Source organism: Martes martes, assembly GCF_963455335.1.
Source record: "Martes martes genome assembly, chromosome: 4".
NCBI lineage: Eukaryota > Metazoa > Chordata > Mammalia > Carnivora > Mustelidae > Martes > Martes martes.
The window spans coordinates 68187193-68193284 of NC_137891.1; the positions used below are offsets into that span (position 1 = coordinate 68187193).

Consider the following 6092-nt stretch of genomic DNA (forward strand, 5'->3'; position numbering starts at 1 on the left):
GAGTTCGATGAGCTTATTGCATCTATATTTTTAGTTTTCATCAAATTTGGAAAATTTTCAGTAAATGTCTTGAGATATTTTTCTGCTTCCCTTTTTATGTGTCTCTAATTATGTGGATTTTATTTTATTTATTTTTTAACTTGGAATTTTAATTATATACATAAATAGCAACATGAGAACAAAGAGTTCGGAGGCATTATCTCTAGGTGTAAGGATTTCTGATTATTAGTCTACCTGTAGTATGGCATTACCCAAGGTAACAAAGAAGCCTGGTATCATTTTTCCTGAAGAAGAAAAACAGTTTACTACAGTTGGTTTTGACTCTTCTCTACCATTTTTCTATAGAAATACTGGTTTACTGCATGGAGTTTCCAGTTTACCTATAACAGATTAAAATGGGCAGAGCATGGAGCATTCTACTCATTTCCAAGTGAATGCTTCATATTCCTGGCTTTTGAAAGTTGTCTTTCCACAAATCTTCTATGACTACATATCCTTGTAAATCCCAGACAGATAATGTCTCCCCATTGACCTGGACAAATATGATGGCTTTTTGTGAATAATAAAGAGAGGCAGCTAATCCCATGAACCCAGGTGGATACACCAGCTTCTTTATTTTTGAACCTCTAGCCAAGAGAAGTCCAACAATGCCAGCAAAAACAACAATACCAGCTCTTGGAAAAAATCCAAGAGGTGCATTTTGGAGAGGTGCTGTCTAATGCCCACTGAACCAAGCTCTGCATCTGAGGCTTAGTCTGTGGTTGTATTTCCTGACACCAATTTGGCTATGGCTCACAAGTAATGTTGGAGATGTGAGATGCTGGGTCCTTGGCTCCTCCACCTGTTTAGACTGAACCTCAGGAATGGAGTGCACTGAAAGCTCATTAACCTTCATGAAAGTTTTGTGAGATGAGTCCTTTTCAGATGATGCATAGACTTTGAAGGTGAGCAGACTCAGGCTGGCTGGCCCCACAGACCTCAGAATTACCTTGAGCATGTTGTTTGCAGAGGAGGCTCCAGCCTAATTACATGAATTTTAGACCTTTCAATATTGTCATAGAAATCATTGAGACTATTACTTTTATTCACTGGGAATTACTCTTAGCATTTTATTGCAGTGCGCTTTGGATTTGATAATTTCGAATGTTATGTTTTCAAATGTAATAATCTTTTTTTCTGCAGTGTCTAATCTACCAGTCTACTGAATTTTTATTTCACATAGTATTCTTCAGTTTTTGAGTTCAATAATAGTTTCTATTACTCTCCTCCTTATGCTCTGTATTTCTTTAATAAGATCTTAAGTGTATCTATCATAGCTATTTTAAAGTCCATCATCTATCATATTTATGGGCCTGCTTCTATTGACTGATTTCACTTCTGGCTATGGCTTAGAGTTTGTTGCTTCTTCATTTGTCTTGAATGTCTGGATTTTGTTATTTTACTTTAACAATTTTCTTTCTTTGGCAGGTGGTTAATTTACTTGCAGTGCAACTTAATTCTTTGTGAATCTAAAGAAATCTTTATTCTAGAACTATTTCTGAGGCATGCCCCTTTATTAGCCCTATTTCTAATATATGACCTTTCTCTACTGAACTCTAATACCCTGGGTATTCAACAGACTCTGCTTGGCTTATGGGAATTCAAATGTCTCCCTGCTCTGCTTGAGCTCTAGAAATCATTTAGCTTCCCCAAGTGCTTTGTTTGGCATTATGAAGTTTTACCTTGAACATAATGCAATTTTATATTCAATAAGGACTCAAGAAGATCCCTTTCAGGTTTTTTGAGCTCTTTCTACATATAGGTCCCTACTCTCTGGTTCTCTTTTATGCCAAGCCCAGCTACCCCAGCCTCACTGTGCTCAGCTTTTGTTCTTTCTTCCTCCAAGAAATGGTTTGTAGGCTGTAATCAGAAAGTTGAGGCAAGGGTAGAAGTCACTTTGTGTGTTTCTTTTCTCTTAGGAGCCACCATGTTGCACTTCTTGTTTTTGAATGTCTGAAAATGGTTTTTTTTCTAATATTTTGTCCAGTTTTCCTGTTGTTTACCATTGCAGGTCAAGGAGCTGAAAACACAAATCAGGAGCAAAGTTTTTCTTCAGCTGCTCTGGCCTTTTTTTTTTTTTTTTTGGTTCTTCGAAAGGAAAAATAATCAAGTTTGTATTTGCCTGAAAACTGTTGCATTTATCCATTCTGCTTCGAAAAGTCTTCCCATGCATCTCTACAAGCTGCCTCCTTCTCATTCTTTAGTTTCCAAAAGAAGCTTTTCTTGACCACACTATTTAAAGACATGATTTATCATTTTAATTTTTTCCTCTTTTCTTTCATCCAGTTTATCACAGTCTGTAATTATCTTTTATTTATTTATTTATTTTTTACACGTGTAATGTCACCTCTCCCCTTGCTACGTAAGTTGCACAAGGAGAGAAATTAGTAGTCCTGTATTCCTCAGCCTCTTGCTGGCCCACAGGCAGGAGCCAGGAAACATTTCTTGAATATGAGTATGAATAAGGGTGGTATCTAGCCACATGCTCTGAAATTTTAAGGTAGGGAGATGCTAAGTAACATAATAGTGAAGGCCTGTGGAGTAGGTTATGCTTATGTGTTCCTATAGAATCTTCTTTTTCATATATAGTAAAGAATTAAATCCATTATTTTCACAAGAAAAAGTGTGACTTTAAATTTTAGATATTCAGCTGTATTTGATACTTCTCCATATGCAATCTAAATTTGCTATATTTTATTAGGAACATAAATATATAGTCTCTGGCAGTTCATTTGAAATAGAATTGCTTACTATTTTCTCAATATTAACCAGTTTTATTGAAATATATTGGTTTGGTGGTATTTCAGTTTGGATTGGGATAACAAAAATACCATAGAATGGATGGCCTTAACAACAGAGTGCTGGAGGTTGGGAAGTCCAAGATCAAGGTGCCAGCAGATCCAGTGTGTGCAGAGAAACTCTTCCTGGTTTGCAGATAGCCAATCTTCTCGTCTTCTTGCTGGATCCTCACAAGGGGAGAGATCCTCTCTCTGGTGTCTCTTTTTACGGGGACACTAATCCCATTCATGAGGATTCCATCCTCATAACCTGGTTACCTTCCAAAGGCCCCAACTCAAATACTATCACATTGGGGATTAGTTTTCAATGTATGAATTTTGTGGGGACACAAACAGTCAGTCCACAGCTGGTGGAGAAGATATTGCTGGAGCAATGGTATATATAAATACTATGTGCCAGTTTTAAATTTGGTTGACAATGAAGGGGCTGGTCTGTTCTAATGTGAAATAACTGTGTTCACGTTACTGATTTCAGTTCTGAAGTAGATAGAAAAATAGCTGACCTAAATAGTCATGCTGTACTTAGTTTTACATTCTCTTTTTATTAATTACCCACTTCACTAAAATTTAGGTCTGCACTTTCTTGAACTTTAAAAAAGAGAATATCCCTGTCCAAGATCTTGGGATTTGATATTCTTTTAGTATTACTGGCCTACATGATGGAGGACTAATCCTCTCCCCAGCTGGGGATTGGTATTTGGGAGCATAAACAACTTTGTGACAGGTTGGTCCTGTACTTAGTTATAGGAACTATCTTGGAATCTGTAGGATATTTTTAAATATTTTTCTTTGTTTATTTTTTAATTGTTCCCAGAGCTTTGTATTGTGTTTATGTTTATGGACTGTTTGTCTTCATCAGGTATTGGTAGCTTTTAGTATTTCATGCAGCATCATGAATATATTTTGTTATAAACTAAAACATTTAATTTTTAAAAGTTATGCCTCATGATAATATCACATTAATCATAAACCTTAAATTCATCTGTGCTATATTGTCATAATTCAGCATAAAACTACAAACTTAAACAGAACTTTAATTTATTCAGGTAAATCAAGGATATAATTGATAGTATATATAATTTTTTAGATATTTTAAAAAACATTTAGAGAGTATGATTTCTCTGTCTAGATGCTAATAGCCCAGCATAAATATTTAAAGACATAAAAAAATTCTTATGATGTGGTTAGAGGCAGGTATTTATTTAATGTACTTTGCACATAAATTTTCAGATATGAAAGAGAAGGATCAGTTCTAATCCCCTCAACATTTCTTGAACATTATGATATTTAGGCTGTTGTATGAATACTGTCAAGATGATAATGGACACCACTAGTAATTTTTATGTGGAAGTGGGAGTGACTTTCAAGGTCTCAGGTAACCATGGTCCAAGAGTAACTTACGTTTCAGTCTCTATTTTATTTGGCCCCACTTAGATTTTTTCATCATTGGGAACACTTACTCTCAGGCCCACTTTTTCTAGAGTCCTAAACATGTCCGATGATAAGCTGGAAGCCTCATCCTCACAAGTAAGTGAGATATGGAAATAACTTTGTTGTGCTAAATATGGTGTCTACTTTTTTAACTTTTTGCTTGTTAAAAACACTCTGCATCCCTGTCAGTCCCCTTTCCCAGCTTGACTTTCCTAATGGATTAAGATTTACTTTGTTGATTACCCTTTTTCTTTTTATTCTTTTTTTTTTTTTTAAGATTTGTTTATTTTATCTGAGAGAGAGAGAGCAAGCATGCCAATTGCCGGGGGTGGGGGGACACAGGGGGACAGAGAGAATCTTAAACAGACTCCCTGCTGAGGCTGGAGCCCACCTGGGAGCTAGATCCCATGACACATGACCTGAGCTGAAACCAAGAGTCAGACGCTCAACCGATTGAACCACCTTGTTGCTGATTATTCTTTCCTTTTAGATTGTTTGGGCTTGCTTCTCCCTTTTCGTACAACAAATAAATAAATAAATAAATGGAAGAGAGAAAGAGGGAGAGAGAGAGATGGCAGTTAACTTCCTTTTGGGGAAGAAAATAAATTTGTAAGATTGAACAGAAAGGAATAATATAATGAATATAATACCCAATCATCCCTTTGTAGGTATCTCTGCCCTTCGGCATAGTTGCATCCTATACATATTTATTAAATAAATGAGTAGATTAATGAATAAATCAACCATATCAAGATATTTTAAACATTGTTATAGAAAGAGGAATATTTTTTTCCAGGCTGTCTAAATCCCCAGGCCTGGAAGAATTAGCTATTTAAATCTATTCTTTCATTTATATATATATATATATATATATATATATATATATATGGTAGATATTTAAGAAATAATGAAAATTGCTTTTTTTGTGATTAATGCAGTTCACCCAAATCAGTCACTGATGGCTCACTTTCTGTTCAATAGTCATTGTAAAGGGAGTAGGAAGGTCTCCGGTGGGAGAACCCTGTGCATCTATATACATACAGCTATAACATTGTCACTTTATTCTGTAATTTGTAAACTAAAGAAGGTCAGTTTGTTAACTCATTGTGAATAGTTTATTTTTATTTGGAAGTTTTTAATGTTCAAAAGTTTGGATAGAAATATGTTGATAATAAGGCAATTCATAAGCCTCACCATATCTTCTGACCTTTTTATAAGTTGTCCTACTTCAGACACTCACTTTCTTGTGAAGTTTCAAATTCCCCATTTGCTTTTTTGTACTCAATTTCTTTTTTCCATGAGTTTAAGATGTTTTTCTAAGAGGGAAAAGTGTATCAATAAGTTCCTCAGCACTGCTAAAATTATCAGTGAACATCTTGTCAGACAGTGATGTGTGAATCTGTTTTGTGTGCCTCTATTCAAGGCCAGGTTTGTTGATGGAGGGAAACACTTTCTCATTTTCAAACCCAAATCCCACCCTGTGTAGAACACATTAGTATAGTGCAGAGACTTCTGTGGGAGAAGACACCATTTTAATTTGTTTTCTAGCTTTCTTATTTATCTATGTTTCCACAAACATTAAGTTTAAAACAATGGGCTCTACTATTTGCTCTTTGGATTCATTGGTTGCTTTGAGATACTCTATTCCTTTTCGTTTAGACAAAATTCTTTAGTTCTAAGAATCTGTGAGTTAGGAGTCGAGCTTCTTTGTCATGTTCTTTAAGGTCCTTTGGTGCTGGTCCAGGCTGCGTCAGCTGCTGTAGTGATCTTAGAATAATTTACTTATCCCCTAATGCCATCTATGAAAGAGGAAGTCAACCAGGT

At 35.5% G+C, this 6092-nt stretch overlaps 1 pseudogene across 1 annotated transcript; it reads right to left on the reverse strand.

The window, feature by feature from the left end:
• Positions 1-416: 416 nt before the first annotated feature.
• On the reverse strand, positions 417-997 carry LOC308341606 (MICOS complex subunit MIC26-like; annotated as a pseudogene). Its single transcript has one exon. The product of its transcript is annotated as an MICOS complex subunit MIC26-like (transcript).
• Between the last annotated feature and the right edge of the window lie 5095 nt (positions 998-6092).